Source organism: Chiloscyllium plagiosum, unplaced genomic scaffold, assembly GCF_037043375.1.
Source record: "Chiloscyllium plagiosum isolate Xiang-an unplaced genomic scaffold, Cpla_swu_hap1 HiC_scaffold_30, whole genome shotgun sequence".
Classification (NCBI taxonomy): Eukaryota; Metazoa; Chordata; class Chondrichthyes; order Orectolobiformes; family Hemiscylliidae; genus Chiloscyllium; species Chiloscyllium plagiosum.
In genome coordinates, this window is record NW_028270168.1 from 570,237 (window position 1) to 587,929 (window position 17,693).

The 17,693-nt window shown below is 54.6% G+C and overlaps 1 protein-coding gene across 1 annotated transcript in view; it reads left to right on the plus strand.

Moving 5' to 3' along the window:
* The first annotated feature begins 4,537 nt into the window (after positions 1-4,537).
* The window catches only part of LOC122564567 (alpha-taxilin-like), a 127,732-nt gene continuing 114,576 nt past the window's right edge, over positions 4,538-17,693 (plus strand). Inside the window, exon 1 of the mRNA XM_087976645.1 lies at positions 4,538-4,647. The gene's annotated coding sequence lies outside the window, so the exon portion shown is untranslated. The remainder of the gene's footprint in view (positions 4,648-17,693) is intronic.

A 17,693-nucleotide genomic window follows, 5' to 3' on the forward strand; every position in this document is an offset into this window, starting at 1 on the left:
TGTACAGGTCCCACCTACCCCAGAATCTGTCCCAATTATGTAAATATCTGAAAGCCTCCTTTCTACACCATCCCTTTTGCCATGCATTCATCTGACTCATCTTCCTATTGCCATACTCAACAGCATATGACACTGGAAGTATTTTTTAATTCATTCACAGGATAAGGCATCACTGGCTAGGCCAACATTTATTGCCCATCCCTAATTGCCCAGTGGGCAGTTGAAGTCACATGGAATTCAGACCAGATAAGGATGCCAGTTTCTTTCCTTAACAGACATGATGAACCAGATGGATTTTTCCTGATGATCAGTTTCATGGTTATAGGTATACTTTTAATTCCACATTTTTTATTGAATTCAAATTCCACTATCAGCCATGGTTAGATTTGAACATACATTCCTAGAACATTACTGGGATCTCTGGATTAAATAGTTTAGTCATAATGCCACTCTCCTTCCCCCTTCCATGGAGTTGAGTTCTCCTGCCATTGTGAACCGTAATAACTACAAACAATAAACTGGGAACCAATTATTCAATCTTACCCACCACTCACCAAATTAGATTTCTCTTTGTCTGTCTGTCTGTCTCTCTATTTTGAACAAACTACAAACAATAAAAATAAGGATTTTGCACTTTCTCTCCCTCTGGATATTATTCAGTCTCTAAAGCTGGTTCCTCAGCTGCCAATTTTCTGAGTTGTGATATCACATCAGGAGCTCCAACTCTGGATTCAGCACCCTTTCACCCCCATATTCATTCCCACTCCCTCTCTCAATGTTCACCCCAGGTTCCCTCTCACTCCCTCTCCCACCACTCACCCCGTAGGGTCACCTCTCCCCTTTCCTCTCCCCCTATTCACATCCCCAAGTCACTCCTCTCTCTCCCACCTCGTTTATTCCCAGGGTCACTCCCCTCCTCTACCGCCCTGCTTTGACATAGCTCGATCCAGGGCCCAGCTCCTGGCAGTGTGTTAAACAAGGGGTTGAAATGTTATTAGGGTTAGGTGAAAATGTGGACTTGTTGATTACAATCAGATCAGCTGCAATCTTATTGAATGGTAAATTAATTTTAGTGATAGGTGTAAATGGAAGAAAACAGATCAACTCTGCTGAGAGCGAAGACAACAAGATACAAAAAAGACATGGAGTAGGGGAGGATGTGATTGAACTGGAGAGTAGTATTTATGTTGTGAAGTTGTTGAATTAATGTTGAGCCATGAGGCTATAATGTGCGTAAGTGTAAGAAAATGCCAGGAACATCCAGGATTTCATTCATTGTGCAGGATGTGTTAATCATGGATTCTGAAGAAGTTGAAACTTTATTGCTGGAACAGCACAGCAGGTCAGGCAGCATCCAGGGAACAGGAGAAGAAGGGTCACTGGATCCAAAATGTTAGCTTTGATTTCTGACGACAGATGCTGCCAGAGCAGTTGACCTTTTCCAGTAATTGCTGTTTTATTTCTGATTGCCAGCATCCGAGGTTCTTTTAGTTTATTTGTTTAGTATTTAACTCACTACCACATTTCTTCTAGGCATACCCACCTTGAAGAGGTTCTGCTTCTCTCTTGGACTAGATTTCCATTCCAATCTTTTATCTTGTTCACCATCATTAATTTTGTTGTCAATCTTGGTGTTTGACAAGACATTTGCCAAAACCTGTATCCACAGCAACATCTCATTCCTCCATGACTGCCCCCAGCTCAGATTTACCCCACGTGGATTTCAACTGAAGCTTCATCCTTTGTGTTTCACATCCACCTGTGTTCTCTGTAATGTTCAACATTCCTCAGACAAATGTTCTCGCCACAACCTGAGATTGACAATTGTGCCATCTCTTGCCACTTGCACACTCTCGACCATGCTCTCCAACAGCACCACCTCGCGCTGTCCTGCCAACTCCCAGTTCCACTTCATCGTCCAGCTCACTCGATATTCTAACAAGAAACCTTTCCTTTCAGGCATTAAGAAACACAAGATGCAACAACTCAATGCTAACAACACCCCTCTGTAAATTTCCTATCCTCCCCTTCCCTCTGAACCCATTCCCTTTCCCAACTCATAAATAAAAGCAAATTACTGCGGATGCTGGAATCTGAAACCAAAAGAGAAAATGCTGGAAAATCTCAGCAGGTCTGGCTGCATCTGTAAGGAGAGAAAAGAGCTGACGTTTCGAGTCTAACTGACCCTTTGTCAAAGTTTTATCCATCTGTGTCCCCACCTCAATGAATTTAAGGCACAACATGATTAGAATCCCTACAGTGTGGAAACAGGCCCTCCTGCCAGGTTCTCCTTAACAGCTCCTCCCCTTGTTGCATAACCATTTAAAATATCATGAAAAGGTACAGAAAATAATCAAAAGGGCCAATGGAATAACAGTTGGTATATCTAGAGGACTTGAATATAAGAGGTAGAAGTCATAGTACAGCTGCACAAAGCTCTGCTTAGATCACAAGTGGAATACAGCAGACAGTTCTGGGCTAAGATAGATTAACTTTGAAGGGAGAGTTTTATAGATTTAGCAAAATTATATCTGAACTCCCAAGAGTAAAGTTACAAAGGGAGATTACCCAAACTAGAAGTTGAAAGGGTAGGATTTCAAGACATTAAAGGAAACAAATAGGAGAGAGACTATTTCTAATGGTTGACAAGACTGGAAGAATTGAGCATCGTCTAAAATGTAGAACTCACCCTTTCAGGACTCAGAAAGAAAAGCTTCTATACACAAAGGCAGTCAAAGTTTGAAAATCTCTTTCATAAGTGACTTGACTATGGATCAACAGTTAATTTCTAGTTAATAACATCTCCTCCACTATCTACATACTGGTATTAACAATAACCAAAACTGAACTGAACTAGATATATAATTACAGAGGTTACATGAGCAAATCAGAGGTTTGGAATACTGCGGCAAGTAAGTCATCTCCTGACTCCCAAAGCCTATCCACCATTTATAAAGCATAAATCAGGAGTGTGATAGAATACTTCCCACTCTCCTGCATGAATGCAGTTCCAACAACACTCAAGAAGCTTGAGGACAAAGCAGCATCCACTAACATCCACTCTCTCTACCACCAATGCTCAGTAGCAGCAGTGAGTATGATCTACAAAATGCACAAAATTCATCAAAGATCCTAAGATAGCATCTTCCAAATCCATGACCGCTTCCATCTAGAAGGATAAGGGCAGCAGATACATGTGAACACCATCACCTGCAAGTTCCACTCTAAGACATTCATCATCCTGACTTGGAAATATATTGCAATTCCTTCAGTGTCACTGGGTCAAAACCTTGGAATTCCTTCCCTTAGGACATTGTAAATCAACCTATAGCCTATGGGCTGCAGTGATTCAAGAAACCAGTTCACCACCTTCCCAAGGGCAACTAGGGACGGCAATAAATGCTGGCCAGCCAGCAATGCGCACTTCTGAATTAATTTAAAAAAAATGAAGGTATGTTTCTGACCAGCCATCACCTTACAATTGGAGTACGCTCAGGGTTAGTATTGTGCGATAACAGAGCACGTAGACTGCAGTGATTCAAGAAAAGGTTTCTTCTTGATCTTATTTGACTAATGAGTAATTAATTGGTTTGATAGTATAAATTGCACAATTATGCAGCTACCTAGATTTTCAGTAACAATTGTCTGGCTTTGTTATAATATCAATAAAAGAGCCCCATGCTCTCTTTATGAACATCGAACATTACTAATAGGTTAAGCTGCAGCAAAGTGTACCAATCTCTCACAAACGAAAATAGAAATTGATGGAAAAGCTCAGCAGGTCTGGCTGCATCTGTGGAGAGAAATCAAAGGTAATGTTTCGGGTCCGTTGACTCTTCTTCATAGGGGTGCCAATCTCTCATTCGTCAGGAGAGGCCACAGGAGAATAATCAAACCGATTGCAAAACCAGCTTTAAATCAGTGACAGAAAAGCGGGCTAGCGTGAAAGCTTCTTTGAAACAGACCCATGTGTAAATGTTAATCAACCAATATTTGTCAGATGTGTAACCTTGGCGTCCCTTGTATTCTTAAACTTTGTTAAACCGCAAACGAATTTGCAGTTGCTCGTTGTACTGTATCAATCAGATGAGGAGACAGGTAAAGACTCAGAGACCCTAGTATGCTGTACTTTGAGATGTGTTCTTCACAATTATTTGGAAGCTTAAATATAATCGTACCCATTTGGCGAGGGGCTAGATAGAAGGGCAGAAGGAACGGGGGAACTCTTGTGAGACCCGACACCTGATGCTGAACGATTTGGAAAATCTATTTGTCAAAAGGCTGCAAACTGAATTGGTAGATGAAGAGATTAATTTAAATTTGCGAGATGTTTTAACCAATAGCGCATTCTCTAGAACCACTGTTCTTATCCTTTGAAATTATCCTATTATTTGAGTTATCTATTATCTTTTAAAACTGCGTGGTGAAAATTAGTCAACAAAGTTCTTTCTTGCTAAATGGCAAAGTAACTACAACCGATCCGGATATACACAGAGAAACACACCAGGGCTGTGACTGCGAACGCCCTAGTCCCCCTTGTGGTCTGAGCAGAAACTTCACCTGGTGTCACAACATCTAAAGGAAATCGAAACCGAAGATTAACCGGGAGAAGAAACCTCATCTTGGTCAGAGAAAAGGATTTTCCAGGTGAGTTAAGATTTCATACCACATAATGTAAAACAGCGACAAGGGGGATTTTGCAGGGCGATGGGGAAAGAGCAAAACAGGACATTGAGATTAAGGAAAATTCTATAAATAACTTGCATTTATTTAATATTTCGCAACATCTGGAGGTCTCAAAATACGTCTAGAGGTAATTTTTGAAGGTGGAGTCACTGTTGAAATATAATGTGACAGTCAAATTTGCACAAAGAGTAATGCAATAATGGTCTGATAATCTGTTTGATGTTGATTGAGGGTTAAATATTGTACAGGAGGAAAGTTCTCCTGCTCTTCTTCCATGAAGTGCCATTGGGCTTTTTACATTCATCCAAGAGGGCAAGTGTCAAATAAAAACAGAAAGTGCTGGAGAAACTCAGCAGGACTGACAGCACCCATGTCTCATATTACTGCTCTAATTGCCATGCCATTTAGCACAGAGACAAAGTCAGGAAACTTGTCATGATTGTCAACAGGCATCAGCCCAGATGACGGCAATAATCTTTGCCCAGGGGATCTTAGCACAGAATGTCAGAAGTAACTCTGAACTAGTGTAGAGAATGCTTGGTGCAGTCAGAGCCAGGATCCTATGAAGAGCCGAGTGACGTTCAGCGCACCACCTGTCTTGACAGGTCATTCTCAATGATTGCTTTGCATCAATGTTCAGTGAGGAATGGGAGATGATGAATGCTGAGATTAGAGATAGAAGTTTGTTTACTCTGGATCACGTTGGTATAAGGAGGGAAGATGTGTTGGGTAGGCTAAAGGATATTAAGGTGGACAAATCCCCAGGACTGGATGGGATCTATCCCAGGTTGCTGAGGGACGCGAGAGAGGAAATAGCTGGGGCCCTGACAGATATCTTTGTAGCATCCTTAAACACAGGTGAGGTGCTAGAGGACTGGAGGGTTGCTCATGTTGTCCCCCTGTTCAAGAAGGGTAGTAAGGGTATTCCAGGTAACCTGTGAGCCTGACGTCAGTGGTGGGAAAGTTGCTGGAGAAGGTACTGAGAAATAAAATCTATTTATATTTGGAAAAGAATGAGCTGATCAGTGATAGGCAACATGGTTTTGTGCAGGGGAGATCGTGCCGTACCAACTTAATAGAGTTCTTTGAGGAAGTGACCAAGTTGATAGATGAAAGAAGGGCTGTCGATGTCATATACATGGACTTTAGTAAGGCGTTTGATAAGGTTCCCCATGGTAAACTAATGGAGAAAGTGAAATCACATGGTGTGCAATGTGTTCTAGCTAGGTGGATAAAGAACTGGTTGAGCAACAGGAAGCAGAGAGTAGTAGTCAAAGGTAGTTTCTTGAAATGGAGAAAGGTGACCAGTGGTGTTCCACAGGGATCAGTGCTGGGGCCACTGTTGTTTGTGATATACATAAATCATCTGGAAGAGGGCATTATTGGTCTGATCAGTAAGTTTGCAGATGACACGAAGATTGGTGGAGTAGCAGAAAGCTTAGGGGACTGTCAAAGAATACAGGAGAACATAGAGAGACTGGAGAGTTGGGTGGAGAACTGGCAGATGGAATTCAATCCAGGCAAATGTGAAGTGATGCGTTTTGAGAAGTCTATTTCTAGAGTGAACTATACTGTAAACGGAAGAGCCTTGGGAAAGGTTGATGAGCAGAGATATCTGGGAGTTCAGGTCCATTGTATCATGAAGGTTGCTGCACAGGTGGATAGAGTGGTCAAGAAGGCATATGGTATGCTTGCCTTCATCAGACGGGATATTGAGTATAAGAGCTGGCAGATCATGTTAAAATTGTACAAGACATTGGTTCGGCCGCATTTAGAATACTGTGTACAGTTCTGGTCACCACATTACCAAAAGGATGTGGACGCTTTGGACAGGATGCAGAGAAGGTTTACGAGGAATTTGCCTGGTATGGAAGGTGCTAGCTATGAAGAGAGGTTGAGTAGGTTAGGCTTGTTTTCCTTAGAAAAAAGGAGATTGAGTAGGCCTGATTGAGGTCTACAAAATCATGAAGGGTATAGACAGGGTGGATAGAGATAAGCTTTTTCCCAGGGTGAGGGATTCAATAACAAGAGGTCACGCGTTCAAGGTGAGAGGTGAAACGTTTAAGGGGAATATGCACAGCAAGTACTTTACACAGAGGGTGGTAGGTGCCTGGAATGCGTTGCCAGCAGAGGTAGCAGAGGCAGGCACGGTAGATTCATTTAAGGTGCATCTAGTCAGATGCATGAGTAGGTGGGGAACAGAGGGATACAGATGTTTAGGAATTGGGCAATAGGTTTAGAGAGTGGATTTGGATTGGCTCAGGCTTGGAGGGCCGAAGGGCCTGTTCCTGGGCTGTAAATTTTCTTTGTTCTTTGACTGGCTTTGGGAATTGGGGGGGTGAGGGTTAGGGTGAGTGAGCAAAGATGGTACAGTTAATAGTGAGAGTGGGAAAGCATGAGTCCTGGTGGAAGATGGGTGCAGAAACTGAGAGGGTGTGAGGGTGAGGTATCAAAGAGAAGATGGTGGCACTTATCCTGGCAGAGTGGAGAAGGACATTGACCTTCCTATAATGCTGGGCATTCCCCCAGAAGTTGAGGCTGCACTGACCCGGGGGAGAGTCACCCTTAAATCAAGGCCTGGATGGATCTGGTGCTATTCCTCATCCCGGGGGAGGAGGAAATCCTGCCTCTGCCCACCCAATCCACAAGGAGCTCCAGGTCTCTGCCCACAAAGTGGGCACTGTTGTCCCCCCCATCTGCCATGTCCCAGGCAAATGTCAAGAACGTTGCAGGGTAGCTCCAGACTGGCAGTGCTTGCTCAGGTACACAATGGGATTTAAAGATGGTGCAGGTACAATGGATGCTGGTGAATTCCGGGATATAATTGACAGGGCATTGCTCCAAGAATAGTGCCTGATAGGATGGCTTAGAAATCAGATATAAGATACAACGCCAAGGGATTTTGTAGGAAATTTATGAGGCATGTTTGGTAAGGTCTGGTGAGAAAGTTCACAGGGTCTTGCAGCAAAAAATCTGATGCAAGTCGACTTAGCCAAAAAAAGTAAGGTTCAGCCCAACATTAATGACTCTTCTTCAGAATTTCCAAATGTTCCAAAGAAGAGTTATACTGGATGTGAAATGCTAACCTTCTTTCCTTCTCTACAGACTCTACCAGACCTGCTGAGTTTCTCCAATATTTTCTGTTTATATTTCAGATTTCCAGTATCTTCAGCATTTTAATTTTATTTGCGCAGCTCAGAGGTCATAATTTAAACATCTGAAACACAACAGGTTCAGAAAAGATTTACAATGATGTTGCCAGGATTGGAGGATTTGAGCTATAGGGAGAGGCTGAATAGGCTGGGACCGTTTGTCCTGGTGCGTCAGAGGCTGAGGGGTGACCTTATAGAGATTTATAAAATCATGAGGGGCATAGATAGGATAAATCGACAAAGTATTTTCCCTGGGGTGGGGAGTCCAGAACTAGAAGGTATAGGTTCAGGGTGAGAGGGGAAAGATATAAGAGACCTAAGGGGCAACCTTTTCATGCAGAGGGTAGTGCATGCATGAAATGAGCTGCCAGAGGAAGTGGAGGAGGCCGGTACAATTGCAACATTTAAAATGCATCTGGATGTGTATATGATTAGGAAACGTTGAGAGGGATAATAGCAAAGTGCTGGCAAATGATTGAGATTAGATTGAGATATCTCATCGGCATAGACAAGTTGGACTGAAAGGTCTGTTTTGTTGATGTTTATCTCTGTGACTTTCAATTCTGTGTCCTGTAATCCTGCCCCACTAGTTACTTGATAAAGGAGCAGTGCTCTGAAAGCTAGTGCCACCAGATAAACCTGTTAGACTATAACGTGGTGTTGTGTGACTTTTAACCTTTGTACACCCCAGTCGAACACCAGCTCCTCCACATCAAGTTCTGGGGGGCTTAGACCAGGTAGAGAGGGAGAAACTTCCTTTACACTAAAAGCAAAGAATTATAAGGGCGTCCCACCCCTTGACATTTTATCCCCGCCCCGCTCCAAGCCCATATCCACACCCCTCTCCAAACCCATATCCCCGCCCTGCTCCAAGCCCGTAACCACACCCCGCTCCAAACCCGTATCCCTGCCCCACTCCAAGCCCGTATCCCCTCCCCCTCAAAGCCCGTATCCCCGCCCCTTCCATGCCCGTATCCTCGGCCCGCTCCAAGCCCGTATTAACACCCCGCTCCAAGCTTGCAACCCCAACCCGCTCCAAACCCATATCCACGACCCGCTCCAAGCCTGTACCCACGCCCCACTCCAAGCCCGTACCCACGCCCCACTCCGTGTCCCCGCCCCACTCCAAGCCCGTACCCACGCCCCACTCCGTGTCCCCGCCCCGCTCCAATCCCGTATCCCCGCCCCGCTCCAATCCCGTATCCACGCCCCACTCCAAGCCCGTATCCACGCCCCACTCCAAGCCCGTATCCACGCCCCACTCCAAGCCTGTACTCGCGCCCCACTCAAAGCCCGTGTCCCCGCCCCACTCCATGCCCGTGTCCCTGCCCCGCCCCGCTCCAAGCCCGTATCCCCGCCTCGCTCTAAACCCGTATCCACGCCCCGCTCCAAACCTGTATCCCCACCCCGCTCCAAGCCCCGTATCCACACCCCGCTCCAAGCACGTATCCCCACCCCGCTCCAAGCCCATATCCCCGCCCCGCTCCAAGGCCGTATCCACGTTCCGCTCCAAGCCCGTATCCCCGCCCCTCCAAGCCGGTATCCCCTGCCCGCTCCAAACCCATTTCCCCGCCCCAAGCCCCGTATCCACACCCCGCTCCAAGCCCGTATCCACGCCCCACTCCAAGCCTGTACTCGCGCCCCACTCAAAGCCCGTGTCCCCGCCCCACTCCATGCCCGTGTCCCTGCCCCGCCCCGCTCCAAGCCCGTATCCACACCCCGCTCCAAGCCCGTCCCCACGCCCCGCTCCAAACCCGTATCCATGCCCCGCTCCAAGCTCGTATCAACGCCCCGCTCCAAACCCGTATCCATGCCCCGCTCCAAGTCCACATCCCCACCCCGCTCCAAGTCTGTATCCCCGCCCTGCTCCAAGCCAGTTTCCACGCCCAGCTCCAAGCCCGTATCCAAGCCACGCTCCAAGCCTGTATCCCTGTCCTGATCCAAGCCCCTTTCCACACCGTGCTCTAAGCCTGTATCCCCGCCCTGCTCCAAGCCCGTATCCCTGCCCTGCTCAAAACCCGTATCCCCGCCCCTTTCAAGCTGGTATCCACGCCCCGCTTCAAGCTCGTATCCACGTGCCGCTCCAAGCCCGTATCCACTCCCCACTCCAAGCCCGTATCCACACCCCACTCCAAGCCCATACCCACGCCGTGCTCCAAGCCCGTACTGACGCCCCGCTCCAAACCCGTATCGATGCACTGCTCCAAACCCGTGTCCCTGCCCCGCTCCAAACCGTGTCCCCGTCCCCTCTCCAAACCCATATCCCCGCCCAGCTGCAAGCCGTATCCCCTCCCAGCTCCAAGCCCGTATCCCCGCTCCGCTCCAAACCCGTATCCACGCCCCACTCCAAAACCGAATCCCTTCCCCGCTCCAAACCCGTATGCCATCACCGGTCCAAGCCCGTATCAACGCCCCGCACCAAACCCGTATCCATGCCCCGCTCCAAACCCGTATCCCCGCCCTGCTCCAAACCCGTATCTCCGCCCCGCTCCAAGCCCGTATCCACGCCCTGCTCCATGCCTGTATCCCTGCCCCACTCCAAGCCCGTATCCCCTCCCCCTCAAAGCCCGTATCCCCGCCCCTTCCATGCCCATATCCTCACCCCACTCCAAACCCATATCCATGCCCTGCTCCAAACCCATATCCATGCCCCACTCCAATCCCGTATCCACGCCCCGCTCCAAGTCTGTAATCCCGACCCGCTCCAAACCCATATCCCCGCACCGCTCCAAGCCCGTATCCATGCCCCGCTCCAAGCCCGTATCCCCGCCCCGCTCCAAGCCCGTATCCCCGCCCCGCTCTAAGTCCGTATCCACGCCCCGCTACAAGCCCGTATCCCTGCCCCGCTCCAAAGCCGCATCCCTGCCCCGCTCCAAACCCGCATCCCTGCCCCGCTTCAAGCCCGTATCCCCGCCCTGCTCCAAGCCCGTATCCACGCCCCGCTCCAAGCCTGTATCCACGCCCCGCTCCATGCCAGTATCCCTGCCCCACTCCAAGCCCGTATCCCCTCCCCCTCATAGCCCGTATACCCGCCCCTTCCATGCCCGTATCCTCACCCTGCTCCAAACCCGTATCCATGCCACTCTCCAAACCCGTATCCCTGCCCCGCTCCAAGCCCGTATCCCCGCCCCGCTCCAAGCCTGTACCCACGCCCCACTCCGTGTCCCCGCCCCGCTCCAAGCCCGTATAAACACACCGCTCCAAACCCGTATCCATGCCCCACTCCAAGCCCGTATCCCCGCCCCAAGTCCGTATCCCCGCCCCACTCTAAGTCCGTATCCACGCCGCACTCCAAGCCCGCATCCCCGCCCCACTCCAAGCCCGCATCCACGCCCCGCTCCAAGCCCGCATCCCTGCCCTGCTCCAAACCCGCATCCCTGCCCAGCTCCAAGCCTGTATCCCCGCCCCGCTCCAAGCCCGTATCCCCGCCCCGCTCCAAGCTCGTATCCTCGCCCCGCTCCAAGCCTGTATCCACGCCCTGTTCCATGCCCGTATCCCTGCCCCACTCCAAGCCCGTATCGCCTCCCCCTCAAAGCCCGTATCCCTGCCCCACTCCAAGCCCGTATCGCCTCCCCCTCAAAGCCCGTATACCCGCCCCTTCCATGCCCGTATCCTCACCCTGCTCCAATCCCGTATCCACGCCCCACTCCAAGCCCGTATCCACGCCCCACTCCAAGCCTGTACTCGCGTCCCACTCAAAGCCCGTGTCCCCGCCCCACTCCATGCCGTGTCCCCGCCCCGCTCCAAGCCCGTATCCCCGCCTCGCTCTAAACGTATCCACGCCCCGCTCCAAACCTGTATCCCCACCCCACTCCAAGCACGTATCCACACCCCGCTCCAAGCACATATCCACACCCCACTCCATGCCCGTATCCCCGCCCCCTCCAAACCCATATCCCCTGCCTGCTCCAAACCCATTTCCCCGCCCCGCTCCAAGCCCCGTATCCACACCCCGCTCCAAGCCCATATCCACATCCCACTCCAAGCCTGTATCCCCGCCCCGCTCCAAACCTGTATCCACGACCCGCTCCAAGCCCGTATCCCCTCCCGCTCCAAACCTATTTCCCCGCTCCGCTCCAAGCCCGTATCCACACCCCGCTCCAAGCCCGTCCCCACGCCCCGCTCCAAACCCGTATCCATGCCCCGCTCCAAGTCCACATCCCCACCCCGCTCCAAGTCTGTATCCCCGCCCTGCTCCAAGCCAGTTTCCACGCCCAGCTCCAAGCCTGTATCTCCGTCCTGATCCAAGCCCCTTTCCACACCGTGCTCTAAGCCTGTATCCCGGCCCTGCCACAAGCCCGTATCCCTGCCCTGCTCAAAACCTGTATCTCCGCCCCTTCCAAGCCCGTATCACCTCCCCGCTCCAAGCCCGTATCCCCTCCCCCTCCAAGCTCGTATCTAAACCTCGCTCCAAGCCCGTATCCACACCCCGTTCCAAACCCGTATCCCTGCCCTGTTCCAAACCCCTATCCACATCCGGCTCCAAGCCTGTATCCCCTCCACGCTGCAAGCTCGTATCAACGCCCCGCTCCAAGCTCGTATCAACGCCCCGCTCCAAACCCGTATCCATGCCCCGCTCCAAGTCCACATCCCCACCCCGCTCCAAGTCTGTATCCCCGTCCTGCTCCAAGCCAGTTTCCACGCCCAGCTCCAAGCCCGTATCCACTCCCCGCTCCAAGCCCGTATCCACACCCCACTCCAAGCCCATACCCACGCCGTGCTCCAAGCCCGTACTGACGCCCCGCTCCAAACCCGTATCGATGCACTGCTCCAAACCCGTGTCCCTGCCCCGCTCCAAACCGTGTCCCCGTCCCCTCTCCAAACCCATATCTCCGCCCAGCTGCAAGCCGTATCCCCTCCCAGCTCCAAGCCCGTATCCCCGCTCCGCTCCAAACCCGTATCCACGCCCCACTCCAAAACCGTATCCCTTCCCCGCTCCAAACCCGTATGCCATCACCGCTCCAGGCCCGTATCACCTCCCCGCTCCAAGCCCGTATCCCCGCCCCGCTCCAAGCCCATGTCAACGCCCCGCTCCAAGCCCGTATCCAAGCCCCGCTCCAAGCCCGTATCCTCGCCCCGTCTCCAAGCCCGTATCCCCGCTCCGCTCCAAACCCGTATCCACGCCCCACTCCAAAACCGTATCCCTTCCCCGCTCCAAACCCGTATGCCATCACCGGTCCAAGCCCGTATCACCTCCCCGCTCCAAGTCCGCATCCCCGCCCCGCTCCAAGCCCAAATCCATGCCCAGCTCCAAACCCGTATCCTCGCCCCCGCTCCAAGCCCATACCAACGCCCTGCTCCAAGCCCGTATCCCCGCCCCGCTCCAAGCCCATATCCTCGCCCCTCCTCCAAGCCCGTATCAAGGCCCCGCTCCAAGCCCATGTCAACGCCCCGCTCCAAGCCCATATCCACACCCCGCTCCAAACCCGTATCAATGACCCGCTCCAAGCCCGTATCAACGCCCCGCACCAAACCCGTATCCCCGCCCTGCTCCAAACCAGTATCTCCGCCCCGCTCCAAACCCGTATCCCCGCCCTGCTCCAAACCAGTATCTCCGCCCCGCTTCAAGCCCGTATCCCCGCCCCGCTCCAAGCCCGTATCCCCGCCCTGCTCCAAACCCGCCTTCCTGCCCCGCTTCAAGCCTGTATCCCCGCCCCGCTCCAAGCCCGTATCCACGCCCCGCTCCAAGCCTGTATCCACGCCCTGCTCCATGCCTGTATCCCTGCCCCACTCCAAGCTGTATCCCCTCCCCCTCAAAGCCCATATCCCCGCCCCTTCCATGCCCATATCCTCACCCCGCTCCAAACCCGTATCCATGCCCTGCTCCAAACCCATATCCATGCCCCACTCCAATCCCGTATCAACGCCCCGCTCCAAGTCTGTAATCCCGACCCGCTCCAAACCCATATCCCCGCACCGCTCCAAGTCCGTATCCCCGCCCTGCTCGAAGCCCCGCTCCAAGCCTGTACCCACGCCCCACTCCGTGTCCCCGCCCCGCTCCAAGCCCGTACCCCCGCCCCGCTCTAAGTCCGTATCCACACCCCGCTCCAAACCCGTATCCATGCCCCGCTCCAAGCCCGTATCCCTGCCCTGCTCCAAGTCCGTATCCCCGCCCCGCTCTAAGTCCGTATCCACGCCCCGCTCCAAGCCCGTATCCCTGCCCCGCTCCAAAGCCGCATCCCTGCCCCGCTCCAAACCCGCATCCCTTCCCCGCTTCAAGCCCGTATCCCCGCCCCAAGCCCGTATCCACGCCCCGCTCCAAGCCCGTATCCACGCCCCGCTCCAAGCCTGTATCCACGCCCCGCTCCATGCCAGTATCCCTGCCCCACTCCAAGCCCGTATCCCCTCCCCCTCAAAGCCCGTATACCCGCCCCTTCCATGCCCGTATCCTCACCCTGCTCCAAACCCGTATCCATGCCACTCTCCAAACCCGTATCCATGCCCCACTCCAATCCCGTATCAACGCCCCGCTCCAAGCCTGTAATCCCGACCCGCTCCAAACCCATATCCCCGCACCGCTCCAATCCCGTATTATCCCTGCCCCGCTCCAAGCCCGTATCCCCGCCCCGCTCCAAGTCCGTATCCCCGCCCTGCTCGAAGCCCGTATCCCCGCCCCGCTCCAAGCCCGTATCCCCGCCCCGCTCCAAGCCTGTACCCACGCCCCGCTCCAAATCCGTATCCCCGCCCCGCTCCAAGCCTGTACCCACGCCCCACTCCGTGTCCCCGCCCCGCTCCAAGCCCGTATAAACACCCCGCTCCAAACCCGTATCCATGCCCCACTCCAATCCCGTATCAACGTCCCACTCCAAGCCTGTAATCCCGACCCGCTTCAAACCCATATCCCCGCACCGCTCCAATCCCGTATTATCCCTGCCCCGCTCCAAGCCCCGCTCCAAGCCTGTATCCCTGCCCCGCTCCAAGTCCGTATCCCCGCCCTGTTCGAAGCCCGTATCCACGCCCCGCTCCAAGCCTGTACCCACGCCCCGCTCCAAGCCCGTATCCCCGCCCCGCTCCAAGTCCGTATCCCTGCCCCGCACTAAGCCCGTATCCCCGCCCCGCTCCAAGCCTGTATCCACGCCCCGCTCCAAGCCCGTATCCCCGCCCCGCTCCAAGCCCGTATCCCCGCCCCGCTCCAAGCCCGTATCCACGCCCCGCTCCAAGCCCGTATCCACGCCCCGCTCCAAGCCCGTATCCACGACCCGCTCCAAGCCTGTATCCACGCCCCGCTCCATGCCAGTATCCCTGCCCCACTCCAAGCCCGTATCGCCTCCCCCTCAAAGCCCGTATACCCGCCCCTTCCATGCCCTTATCCTCACCCTGCTCCAAGCCCGTATCCACGCCCCACTCCAAGCCTGTACTCGCGCCACACTCCAAGCCTGTACTCGCGCCACACTCAAAGCCCGTGTCCCCGCCCCGCTCCAAGCCCGTGTCCCCGCCCCGCTCCAAGCCCGTATCCCCGCCTCGCTCCAAACCCGTATCCACGCCCCGCTCCAAACCTGTATCCCCACCCCGCTCCAAGCACGTATCCACACCCCGCTCCAAGCACGTATCCACACCCCGCTCCAAGCACGTATCCACACCCCGCTCCAAGCACATATCGACACCCCGCTCCAAGCCCGTATCCCCGCCCCGCTCCAAGCCCGTATCCACGTTCCGCTCCAAGTCCGTATCCCCGCCCTGCTCGAAGCCCGTATCCCCGCCCCGCTCCAAGCCCGTATCCCCGCCCCGCTCCAAGCCTGTACCCACGCCCCGCTCCAAATCCGTATCCCCGCCCCGCTCCAAGCCTGTACCCACGCCCCACTCCGTGTCCCCGCCCCGCTCCAAGCCCGTATAAACACCCCGCTCCAAACCCGTATCCATGCCCCACTCCAATCCCGTATCAACGTCCCACTCCAAGCCTGTAATCCCGACCCGCTTCAAACCCATATCCCCGCACCGCTCCAATCCCGTATTATCCCTGCCCCGCTCCAAGCCCCGCTCCAAGCCTGTATCCCTGCCCCGCTCCAAGTCCGTATCCCCGCCCTGTTCGAAGCCCGTATCCACGCCCCGCTCCAAGCCTGTACCCACGCCCCGCTCCAAGCCCGTATCCCCGCCCCGCTCCAAGCCCGTATCCCCGCCCCGCTCCAAGTCCGTATCCCTGCCCCGCACTAAGCCCGTATCCCCGCCCCGCTCCAAGCCTGTATCCACGCCCCGCTCCAAGCCCGTATCCCCGCCCCGCTCCAAGCCTGTATCCCCGCCCCGCTCCAAGCCTGTATCCACGCCCCGCTCCAAGCCCGTATCCACGCCCCGCTTCAAGCTCGTATCCCCGCCCCGCTCCAAGCCCGTATCCCCGCCCCGCTCCAAGCCCGTATCCCCGCCCCGCTCCAAGCCTGTATCCACGCCCCGCTCCAAGCCCGTATCCACGCCCCGCTCCAAGCCCGTATCCACGACCCGCTCCAAGCCTGTATCCACGCCCCGCTCCATGCCAGTATCCCTGCCCCACTCCAAGCCCGTATCGCCTCCCCCTCAAAGCCCGTATACCCGCCCCTTCCATGCCCTTATCCTCACCCTGCTCCAAGCCCGTATCCACGCCCCACTCCAAGCCTGTACTCGCGCCACACTCAAAGCCCGTGTCCCCGCCCCGCTCCAAGCCCGTGTCCCCGCCCCGCTCCAAGCCCGTATCCCCGCCTCGCTCTAAACCCGTATCCACGCCCCGCTCCAAACCTGTATCCCCACCCCGCTCCAAGCACGTATCCACACCCCGCTCCAAGCACGTATCCACACCCCGCTCCAAGCACGTATCCACACCCCGCTCCAAGCACGTATCCACACCCCGCTCCAAGCACGTATCCACACCCCGCTCCAAGCACATATCGACACCCCGCTCCAAGCCCGTATCCCCGCCCCGCTCCAAGCCCGTATCCCCGCCCCGCTCCAAGCCCGTATCCACGTTCCGCTCCAAGCCCGTATCCCCGCCCCCTCCAAACCCATATCCCCTGCCCGCTCCAAACCCATTTCCCCGCCCCGCTCCAAGCCCCGTATCCACACCCCGCTCCAAGCCCATATCCACATCCCACTCCAAGCCTGTATCCCCGCCCCGCTCCAAACCTGTATCCACGACCCGCTCCAAGCCCGTATCCCCTCCCGCTCCAAACCTATTTCCCCGCTCCGCTCCAAGCCCGTATCCACGCCCCACTCCAAGCCCGTATCCACACCCCGCTCCAAGCCCGTCCCCACGCCCCACTCCAAACCCGTATCCATGCCCCGCTCCAAGACCACAGCCCCACCCCGCTCCAAGTCTGTATCCCCGCCCTGCTCCAAGCCAGTTTCCACGCCCAGCTCCAAGCCTGTATCCCGGCCCTGCCACAAGCCCGTATCCCTGCCCTGCTCAAAACCTGTATCTCCGCCCCTTCCAAGCCCGTATCCACTCCCCACTCCGTGTCCCCGCCCCGCTCCAAGCCCGTATCCCCGCCCCGCTCCAAGCCCGTATCCCCGCCCCGCTTCAAGCCCGTGTCCCCGCCCCGCTCCAAGCCCGTATCCCCGCCTCGCTCTAAACCCGTATCCACGCCCCGCTCCAAACCTGTATCCCCACCCCGCTCCAAGCACGTATCCACACCCCGCTCCAAGCACGTATCCACACCCCGCTCCAAGCACGTATCCACACCCCGCTCCAAGCACATATCGACACCCCGCTCCAAGCCCGTATCCCCGCCCCGCTCCAAGCCCGTATCCACGTTCCGCTCCAAGTCCGTATCCCCGCCCTGCTCGAAGCCCGTATCCCCGCCCCGCTCCAAGCCCGTATCCCCGCCCCGCTCCAAGCCTGTACCCACGCCCCGCTCCAAATCCGTATCCCCGCCCCGCTCCAAGCCTGTACCC